At 37.4% G+C, this 12,079-nt stretch overlaps 1 pseudogene; it reads left to right on the plus strand.

The window, feature by feature from the left end:
- Window positions 1–6,220: 6,220 nt before the first annotated feature.
- Window positions 6,221–11,325, plus strand: LOC102814715 (annotated as a pseudogene).
- Window positions 11,326–12,079: the final 754 nt, after the last annotated feature.

The following is a 12,079-nucleotide window of genomic DNA, read 5'->3' on the forward strand; positions in this document are numbered from 1 at the left end:
GCGTTGTCAAAAAACACAACTTTAGGAATTAACGGAATACAAGTTGAAAGTATTCAACAAACTCATACAATACTGGAGGCACTCACTTGTCTGTGTCAAGAAATTTGGAAGACAGCCACCTGGCTAAGCAATTGCAAGATCTGTGACCATTTCAAAGAAAGGTAACCTTACAGAATGTGGAAATTAATAACATTCAGTTATTATTGGTCATTATTAATGATAATATTACTATATTATCATTAATATTATGAAGAAGTAAAAGTTTGATGAAGATAATTAAAAAACAGTTGCAGCAGTACATCAGCAAGGAGCTGCCAGACATTCAAAAGATGATGTGGAACTAGGGATACCCTTACTGAAGTCAGATGAATGTTGGCTGAAAGCAGAGCATGCCAGAAGGACGTTTACTTGTGCTTTATTGATTATACAAAGACATTTGACTTTGTGGAACATAACAAACTATGGATAACATTGCAAGGAATAGGAATTCCAGAACACTTCACTGTACTCATGAGGAAATTGTACATAAACCAAGAGATAGTCATTCTAACAGAACAAGAGAACACTGAATGATTTTAAATCAGGAAAGGTGTGGGCCAGGGTTATAGCCTCTCATCACACTTATTCAATCTGAATGCTGAGCTAAATATCTGAGAAATTGAATTATATGAAAAAGAAATTGGAATCAGGATAGGAGAAAGCCATGAGATATGCAGATGATACATCTTTGTTTACTGGAAGTGAAGAGGACTTTAAACACTTACTGATGACAATCAAAGACTACACACAACCCTCAGTATGGATTTCACCTGTATTTAAAGAAAGCGAAATCCTCACAACTGAACCAGTAAATGTTTTTGTTGTTCAGTGTCGTCCAGTTTGTTCCGACTCATAGCGACCTTATATAGGGCTTCCAAGGAGCTACTGGTGAGTTTGAATAGCCAACCTTGTGATTCAAACTGACCTTGCAGTTCAGTACTTTATCCCACAGTGCTACACCAGGACTTTATCCTACAGGTCCACAAAATGGACCAATAAATAATACCATGATTAAAGGAGAAGAAATTGAAGTTGTCGAAGACTGCATTTTGTTTGAATTCACAACCAAAGCTCGTAGAAGCAACAGTCATGAAATCAAATGGCATATTGCATTTGGAAATCTGCTGCAAACATCCTCTTTAGAATATGAAAGGGCAAAGATTTCACTTTCAGGACTAAAGTGCACCTGACCCAAGTCATGGTATTTTCAATCATGTGAAAGTTCAACAATGAATAAGGAAGACATTAAAAAGTGCATATGAATTATAGGGTTGGCAAACAATAATGAAAGTACCAACTGTCAGAAGAACTTACAAATCTGTCTTGGAAGAAGTACAACAGAATGCTCCTTAGATGCAAAAATGGCGAGACTTCATCTCTCAGGCTTTGGACATGCTGTCAGGAGGGACCAGCCTCTAAAGAAGGAAATTGTGCTTAGAAATAAAAAAGGTCAATGAGAGAGTGGAAGACTCCCAACAGGTGGATTGACACAGTGTAAGCAACAATGGTCTCAAACATAAAAATTGTGATGATGGCTCATAACCAGGCAATCTTTTGTTCTGTTGTACACAGGATTGCTATGAGTCGAAACTGACTCAATGACACCAGGCACTACAGGATGAGCACTGGACTGCTAATCATATGAATTGGAACACACTTGACGGCATGTAACAACAACCCCAAGTTTTCATTAATATTTTTTTCTGTTTTGAAATTCTGTGACATATATTGCCTATTTCAATGCTGTCCAAAATGTATATAATGCATGACATATGTAATTCAAAATTTTCCAGTGCAAAGATGTTAAAGAAACAAAAGAAAATAATTTAAACATTATATTTTATTCAACACAAAATATCCAAAACTTTATGATTTCAATAAATAATGAATGTAAAAAATAAATTATTGATATAACTTACTTTTTTGTATTGGTTGGTGGTTGTGTGACATGGAGTCAGTACCAACTCATAGTGACCCTGCATAGGGTTTCTAAAGCTGTAAATCTTTACAGGAGCAGAAAGCCTGCCTCATCTTTCTTCCGTAGAACTACTGGTAATTTCTAACTGATGACCATGAGACTAACCCAATTCATGTTAGACCTTCATAATTCAGTGTGTGTTTAACAGAAATGTGGACAAAAGAATAAAACATTGCCAGACAATCCGGTGCCCTCTTTACAACTGCTCTTATGTTTGAGCCCATTGTTTTGCCACTCTGTCAATCCATCTAATTGGAGATCTTCCTCTTTTTGTTGACCTTCTGCTTACCAAGCTCAATGTCTTTTTCCAGAGACTGGTCCCTTCTGTTGACATGTCCAAAATCCAAAGACTACATCTTGCCATCCTCACTTCCAAGGAGATTTCTAGCTGTACTTCTTCCAAGAAGATTTGTTTGTTTGTTTCTGGCAGGCACGGTCCTGTCAATATTCTTCACCAACACCATAATGCAAATGCATAGATTGTTTTTTCTTCAGTCTTCTTTATTCATTGTCCAGCGTTCACATGCAAATGAGACAATTGAAAATACCATGGCTTGGGTCAGGTGTGCCTTAATCTTTAAAATGAAATCTTTGCTTTTTAGCATCTTTTGCATCAGATTTGCCCAATACATTACGTCTTTTAATGTCCTGATTGATGTTTTCATAGCTTTTGATTATGGATCCAGATAAAGTAAAATCCTTGACAAATTCAATCTTTTCTCAATTTATCATGGTGTTGTTTATTGATTCAACTGTTAGCATTTCTGCATTCTTCATGTTGAGATGAAATCCTCATTGAAAGTCATAGTCTTTGATCTTCATCAGTAAGTACTTTAAGTCCTCTTCACTTTCAGCTAACAAGTTGTCTCATCTGCATCACAGGTTGTTAATGGGTCTCCTTCCAACCCTTTTGCTGCATTCTTCTTCCTAGAGTCCAGTTTCCCAGATCATTTGCTCCTCATGCAGACTGAACAAATACGGTGAAAGGATACAACCCTGATGCACACCTTTCCTGATTTAAAACTATTTAGTATCCCCTTGTTCTGTTTATTAGTTTCCTCTTGGTCTATGTACATGTTCCTCATTAGAACAATTAAGCTGTTCTGGAAACCCAATTTTTCTCAATGTTACCCATAATTTATTATGATCCACAAAATCAAATGCCTTTGTATATAGTCAATGAAACACAGGTTAACATCTTTCTGATATTTTTTTACCAGCTTCATCTGACATTAACATTCATCCCTCATTCCTATTCTGACACAAGTAGCTGTTGTTATTGTTTAGTGTTATGCATAACATATCTAAATTCAGTCACTAAATTTTTATAGGAAATACTTGACTTGTATTTATACTTTATAAAATTTACAGTTAAAAAATAAATTGACATGTCCAAGTTGTTTCAAACTTATATAAAAGCTTACTAGTAACTGAAGAGAATATCAGTTTTGACATTTAAATTTAAAATAAGTGACTGCTGTAATGGGCAGGTTTGCCTTATGCTTTTCTGTAGATCACTGAGTATTTTATTTTATATTGCTGTATTTTATATGCTTCACTATGATAATGATGATGGTGTTGTTGTTAAGAGCCATTGAGTCGGTTCCAACTCATAGCAACCCTATGGATTTATTTGGAGTGACTGGTGGGTTTGAACTGCTGACCTTGCAGTGAGCAGTTCAATGCTTATCCTACAGCACCTCACCAAGCCTCTGATCATATTACTGGTCACAAAATAGCTTTATTATTCCTATAAAATATTGTTACCTTTTATCTATGGCTAGTTCAAATGTATGCTTTCTAAATGAAGTCTAATATTTTCTTTGAGCCATCTAAATTCCAAGTGTGTATATGTGTGTGTGTGTGTCTGGACAATCCAGTAACTAAATTAGAAATAATCACATACTCAATCTGATCTTGCCACACATAAGTCAGGCAAAACTTGACTTGAGCATATATGTTTCACTACTAACACCTACTGACTACCAATAAGTGTTACCTTGTTTCTTAACGACCCCAATCTCTACTTCTCAGACCAGCAAGAAGGTGCATTTCAGAGACATAAGAACTACATATAACCCAACTCTATTCCAAATCCCATAAAATTGAATTTAAGAACAGCTGACTTTAGACATAATATAGCATTAAGAGGCCCTACTTTTTAAATTGCTAGGGTCCAATGTGGCTCTGTAGGCTAATGTGTCAGACTGCAAAGTCATTTGAACTACAAGGCCGGTGGTTCAAGGGTCGGAATCGACTTGATGGCACTTAACAACAACAATATTCTTAAGCATACAGCTGAATTGATAGTTAAAACAAAAAGCAAAAAAATAATAATAATACTATTTCAGTATCCAAGGCAGCTGAAAGAAAAAGACCTATCTATGACATTTTATCAGTATAGACAGAGCAGCAAGATTCCCAGAGGTGTTCAGGCATTCATGTGTGTGTGTGTGTGTGTGTGTGTGTGTGTGTGTGCGTGTGCGTGTGTGTATGCACAGCAGCTACAGAAGACCCTAGCTGAATCTCTGAGAAACACTAACACAACACAAAGAGATGGGGGGAAGCATTTCAGGAATTTGGGATCCATGAAAACCTCACAAATTCAGATGTAAGCTGCATTCTGACCAACAAGCACTTACTGAACACCTGCTGCACGCAAATCACAGTTCATGCCCTTGGGATTAAATTAAATCTCTTCTGCTTAAGGATCAGAGACTACCTCTTACTTACATTCTCTACAGTCACAAGTCAATGTATCTGTCAAGCCACAACATCCTTTCATACTGTAGCAAATGTTCACTTTCAACCATTTCCTCAACTCTGTTAAGCATTGGAAAGGCCCAATAATTGCACTTAATGTTTCTTTTTAGCTAGCTAAACATTGGTCTAAAATATTTGTTTATTTCTGTATAATGCAACCAATTTTAAAATAAATCTTTGTCTCCAATTTGTCAAATTTACATCACCATACTCTGTTCCTTCTCCCTTAAATATTCCTCCAAATTTACATCAATCATCCCACTATTTTTCTAATCATAAAACATGTATGTCAACATAAATGGAGTCCTGGTGTGACACAGTAGGATAAGCACTGAATTGCTAACCTCTGGGTCAGTGATTCAAACCCATCAGCAGCTCCTCAGAAACCCTATACCAGGTCGCTATGAGTCAGAACCATCTTAATGGCCCTTCTGCTTACCAAGCATAATAACAACAACTTTATATTTCTGAGTATTTATATTGCATATATATGAAATTATAAATATACATATATTTCATATGGAGTCCTGGTGTGGCGCTGTGGGTTAATGCACCAGAGTACAAAGTCATTTGAACCACAAGATTGACAGTTCAAGCTCACCAGTTGCTCCTAGGAAACCCCATACAGGGTCGCTATGAGTTGGAACCAATTCGACAGCACTTAACAACCATAATATTTCATATAGGTATAAATTTTAGTTATATCTAAAATACACTGTGAACTTTCTGAAATAAAAAATAATATCCATTTTTTTCCTTATTATCTAAACCACAGCTTGGTGTGGATTTATATAAGACTTCTGCAGGCAGTGGATCAAACTGCAATTCCTGCTTTTAAAGTGCAAGCATGAGAAGTTTTTGGTAGACAAGATTTTATTGTCAAAGTAGAAATAAAGGAATAAGATAATCCCCAAAGATCCGTCTCAAGATCTTCCCAGCCAGCTGCGGTGACTCCTCACCTGGCCTCTCTTGGGAAACACAGGAAAAAGAAAAATGAGAGATCAGAACAGAGCCTGGACACAGCCTTAGGCTAGGATTTGCTATTAAGTAAACAGCTTCTGACCTGAACTTGATATTCTAGCATTCTCTCTCCCCAAAGAGCAAAAGAGACAGAGCTGTACAATGGGGCTCCTAATTTTCAGTGGGCCTTCAAGTCGGATCACTTTACAGTGTCCGTTTTATCACTTGAGCACACTGCTCTTCCCCAAAGGATGCCCTCTCAAACTGGATATTCATTCAAAGCACACGTCACCGGAATCAAAGCCCATCAGCCACAAAGGACATCCACTTGGGTTAAAATAGCCACTCAGTTGTTAAGTTTGGGCCATATGAGTACACATGGATCTTTGTCACTTCCTTGTTTTCTGGTATTGGTATTTTTACTATGAACAATAAAACTTGTACTTCCATTTTTAAATGTTAATTGGAAAAATCCCAAATATGAAGACTATTTCATCTGAGAAATGTAAGGTAAGGGGGAAAATATTCCTTCAAATAGCAGTGTAATCCTGTATTTAGAGCAAAACATAATGATAGAATTCTACTAGTAATAATATAGTTTTACACTAGTAAGGTGTTTGTTCTTAGAACAGGTGCCATTCCAAGAGCTTTATATACATTAATTCATTGCATCATACTTTATCAACTTCATCATTTTCCCCCATCAGCAATATTCAAGCCCCAAGGAATAGAAAAATAAAACATTAAAATTGTTTCTCCTGTAGAATTGCCTTCACCTTTTCCCAGAGGGGAAAAGTCAGAAGGACTAGTAGAACGTGTAAGATGACATAACACTTCCCTGTCCCAACAGACCTGCTTCAGTCCCCATACACAGACATATCTTTATAGTTAACAGAGCCGTCGGGACTCTTAACCCTTCAGGAAATCTGACTTTGCTAACTGCCCTAGTCAACAGCCAGTAGATGCCAAACAGAGGAAATGTATTTGCTACTCACAGCAGCTACTCCCTGGCAGATTCCAGAGGCCGTTATTGGCTGTGGCTTCAGACTTATCTAAGGATATGTCACATGCTTGGGCTGTTATATGATCCATCCTGGCTGCCTTATACTCCTAAAAGCTTTTTTTCCATTCAATGACTTTTACACATTTTTAACAATTGTGAATGAGGTGCCATGTGACTCCCTAGTGAAATCACAAGGACAGGCTTTTCTGGAGACAAAAAGGGGTGCTCTCTCACTACCTGAATGCAGCCCATGTCCATTAGATCTGCTTCTTCGTAGCTCATTACTGCTCAATATCCCACATTCTAGTTCCTTACCATCAACCCTCACCTGCCCAGACAACAAGCCTTCCACTGTAGTCTCTGGTGCCCAGCAACTCTTCTCTTATTAAAGACTTCTCTTATTAAAGATTTCCATAATTACCAAGTCCCCATGGCCTTGAGGTTTCTGAGCCATGGGAATCTATTGGCCACCCTGCCCTTGAAACTCTTTTTATCTATGTTATTGGTGTTAAGTGTTGTCGAATAGGTTCCAACTCATAGCAACCTTGTATAGTATTTCCAAGGAACAGTTGGTGAATTTGAGCCATCAACCTTGTAGTTCAAGCCAACCTTACAGTCCAGTGTTTTATCCCACAGTGTCAATTCTTCCTGTCTCTGTAACTGCAGCTTCTTAGCTCCGTTCCCTCATTTTTCTTAAATGTTGGCATTCTCCAGGACTATGGCTTAGATTCTTTTTCTGAGAATTTTCCCTAGAGAATTTTATTTATTCTTGCAATCTCAAATTACATGGTGTACACTCTAGCCCTGGGTGTTCTTACCTGAATATTCACATGTAACTCACACTCAGTTGCCTTATCAGTTTCTTCTACCAGGAAACCCTCTCTTTTCCTGAATTCCTTATTTCCAATAATGACATGACTATCTTCACAGCTGCCATGGTAGTTTTAATCCTGTCTACAAAGTCTTTGACATGTCTGAGATTTTTCAAGCTGGGTCAGAAAAGACTTTGCAATTTCTGCATTAATTTATGGGAACACTTGTTCTTGGAGTCCTTAGCCGCAATGTTAAAAAGTCAAATGGACAGTAAGACCATCACATTATAGAGGTACCAGTAGATAGAGGTACCAGTAGATATTCCAGCTACTCATGTGAGTGGAAATGCCATCATGAAAGTGAATCCTCCAGAATCAGCCTTTGCAGGGACCCCTGCCATTAGAGTCATTACAGCAAAGGCTCAGATGTTGTGAAGTAGAGGAGATTTGTCCACTCTGTAGTCTTTTCAAATTGCTGACCTGCAAAATCTGTGAGCACAGGAAGAAATTTCGTTTTATGCTATTGATTTTGGGAGTCATTTCTTATGTAAAAATAACCATATTAGTTGCCCATGCTTCAAATTTTCCAACCTTTAAAACTATTACCATTCTCACACCCTGTTTTCATTCAACAAATAATTTCATTATAAGTAAGTACCTACCATATGCCCAGTGCTGTCCCAGGCACTAGTGATACAAATAATTCCAGTCTAATGAAAAACCAGTGCAAATAAAACATATCACAATGGAGCAAGTCAGTATTTCCCAACATTGTTTCATAGAAATCTGCAGACAGATGTCCCTCTAGAGAGATGTTTCATGATTTATTACTTCTGGAAATACTGAGTAAAAACAAATCTCTTTCCTGAATTACTTCTCAGGGCCCTTAATACTCAAACGTGAATAATAAATATGTAAAAGAAGTTGGGAATATACAGAATTTCTAAAATTTATTTGATCATGAAACCATTTGGGAGGACTTTTTGTTTCTTTGTATTTTGTTTTATTTTATTTTGAGAAGCAACTCAAGGAAACAGAGTTCTGCAATGGATCCCTCAGTGACGCAAAAGGTTAAGTGTTTGACTAATAGCCAAAAGGTCCGTGGGTCAAACCAAACTGAAGGAGTCTTGGAAGACAGTCCCGGTGATCTACTTCCAAAAGGTCACAGCCTTGAAAACCCTACGGAGCCCACAATTAACAATTACTTTAATACAAAAATAAGAATGTAAGAGGGTAGGGAAACTATGGAAATGGAACATCTAGAACAGAAATAATGTGATTGCTTATGCATTGTGAAAAATGTAGCCAATGTCGGTGAACAATTTGTGTAGAAATTATTGAATAGGAACCTAAACTGCTGTGTAAACCTTAAACAAAAACACACTTCTATTCTCATTTAAAAACACTTTACTGAGCTATGCAGCAGACCCACCCTACACATGTGGGGTCACCATAAGTCAAAATTGACTCAACAGCAATGAACAAGTATGTGCTTAATGGGGTTCTGCTAACCACTATGGAAATGATGCATTGGTTCATGTGATATATAGAATGTGTAGTGGAGTCTAGAAGAGGACTATGTGAGCTATTCTTTAGCAACCAGGGAACATGTTGAGGCAAAAGGAGTATTTAATCGGAGACATGAAGAGAAGAGGAGGATGCCAAATGGGCAGCAAGTAGGAAGGTAGAGAATTCAGCCTGTCTAGAGATACATGGGTCCTGATATGGCACTATAGGATAACTACTGGACTGCAAGGTTGGTAGCTCAAGCTCAGCAGCTGCTCCCTGTAAAGTCTATTTGTTGTTACTGTTGTTATTGTTGTTATTAAGTGCCTTTGAGTAGGTTCCAACTCAGAACAACCCTGTGTAGGGTTCCTGAAAATTTAAATCTTTGCAAGAGCAGAAAGTTTCATCTTTCTCCCATGGAATAACTGGCTGGTTCAAACCACAGACCTTCTGGCTCCCAGTCCAGTGCTTATATATATAGGCACCCCGCTCCTATGGAAACCCTACACAGGGTCCATATGAGTCGGCACGAACTCAACGGCACTTAACAACAACAAGATATGGAAATAGAAGAGGGCTTGTCTGTTTGGGAAAACTCTGAGGCAATGTTATAGAACGCTAATACTTTTGTTTCTGAGAGACAGATGTTAGAATTTCAAGTTCAAGTCAGAAGCTGTTTACATAATAGCAAATCCTAGCCTAGGGTTACGTCCAGACTCTGTCCCAATCTCTCATTTTTCTTTTTCCTGTGTTTTCCAAGAAAAGCCAGGTGAGGAGTCATGGCAGTCACTTGAGGATGATCATATTCTTTAACTTCTATGTTTACAGTAAAGGTTTTCTTACTTTTAAAGTCTATTTCCCATGTCTGCAGTTTGAACACAAGAAACTAATTTAGTCCAATGTACCCATAACTTTTATGAGACTGCAAATGAGATGCTGTGGCTTACATAATCCAGATGATGCATGAGATGTGATTTCTTCATTTAATAGCCCTGTACATTTCAGATAAGAACAGTGATTCTCAGTTTGAGGTTATTTCGCATCTATGTGCTCTGATTCCACAGGAGGATTTTAATTGAAGTATCAGTATTTTATAAAACAAAAGATGAGAAGGCTTTACAGTAATTTGGAAGGTGTTTTGAGTTCATAGGATACACTATGACCACATAAAAGTGACAATTAGAGGGTAAAGATACTTGAAGAGGTTTCTGTTGCTTTTTTTCTTTAGTTTTTCCTCCTTAAATAGAAATTGATTGCTAATGCACTATGGCAGAAATTATTTTTGGTAAAATGAACAACAGTGTATGTTTCCTCAAACTAAAAATTCTCACTAGAATTAGCTGTATTTTTACGACTTAAAAACCGTTACATCTGTGAGAGAAAAAGAAGTGTTAATTGGTTGAGCCCATTATGGGGACTCTGCTTAGCAAGTGCAATTTTAAAGCAATGGAGTATGAAATGTGCGGCCATAGGAAAATATCTGGCTAGGCTAATAAGAAAGACGTGCACCAAAGCTTATCCTTTCACTATGTTTACTCAATCTGTATGTTGAGCAAATAATCTGAGAAACTGGATTATATGAAGAACAACATGGCATCAAGATTGAAGGAAAGGAGCGGAGCTGTGTGGGTGGGACTGCTTCACTTTCGGGCCCTGAGTCGTCTGGTGCTTGGCCTCCATTGTCCTGGAATGTGCGTTCGTTCCTAAAGGGAAAGACGGTGGAAGCATGGTATATGGACAATCAACCGACACCGCACCGACTGTTGCCCAGCCACCAGGTTGGTCTGGAACAACTGCGTCAGCTTGGTGTATTTTACTGGAAATTGAATGCTGACAAATATGAGAATGATCCTGAATTAGAAGAGATCCGAAAAGAGAGAAACTACTCCTGGATGTACATGATAACAATATGCAAAGATAAACTACCAAATTATGAAGAAAAGTTTAAAGTGTTTTATGAAGAACATTTACACTTGGATGATGAAATTCGTTATATCTTGGATCAGAGTGGATATTCTGATGTAAGAGATAAAGACAACAAGTGGATCCTAATTTTCATGGAGAAAGGAGACATGATAATACTTCCTGCAGGCATTTATCACCGTTTTACACTAGATGAAAAGAATTACATAAAGGCAATTTGACTGTTTGTTAGAGAACCAATATGGATGCCATACAACAGGCCCACTGACCATTTTGATGTTTGAGGACAGTATATAAAATTTTTTGGAACAAATAGCATAGGGGTGTTCTCCAGAAACTAACACATGACTTGTAAAGATCTTAAGCATAATAATTGAGCAGAAAATTAATCATTTTTCTTTGCCTTTACTGTAAACTTGAGTTTAGGTTGTCTTTTCTTTGTAAGATTATTGGAACAGAATATTTTTTAATGAATGGAACAATATTCTTGATTGCTATATGGCTGGAACTATGAAAATCTAGATAAATCACATTCATTTCTTCTAATTAAAACAATAATTGTTTTTGTAGTGTGCCTTGGAGTCGGTTCTGACTCATAAGAACCCTGTACAGGGTCTCCGAGGCTGTAAATCTTTATTGGAGCAGAACGCCTCATCATTCTCCCGCAGAACAGCTGGTAGTTTCAAACTGCTGACCCTGAGGTTCACAGCCCGATTCGTAACCACCACGCTACCAGAGAATAGTGGTTCATTAGCCCTGTGTGAGTACGTGCATTCAACTTTAACCTGAATGAAAGCTTAGTCTCCTAAAATGTAACTACTTATGTGATCTTTGAATTTTTTTTTTTACTTTAAGCCACCTATCATTCAATGCCATTCTTATCTTAATACAACGTAATAGATAATATAACCCCCCAAATCAAAGATAACGCTTTTCCTGAAATTATGCCTTGAGACGGAAGGTGGAGCATACTATAAATTACTTATGCCTTTTCTAGTTCAAAAAAAAGTAGGTGCCTTAATTGTGTGCTCAGGGTTAGTTACCTTATATTCAGATACATACATTGGGGCTTTAAAAAGGTTTGTGGAAAATTCC

Source organism: Chrysochloris asiatica, unplaced genomic scaffold, assembly GCF_000296735.1.
Source record: "Chrysochloris asiatica unplaced genomic scaffold, ChrAsi1.0 scaffold00082, whole genome shotgun sequence".
Classification (NCBI taxonomy): Eukaryota; Metazoa; Chordata; class Mammalia; order Afrosoricida; family Chrysochloridae; genus Chrysochloris; species Chrysochloris asiatica.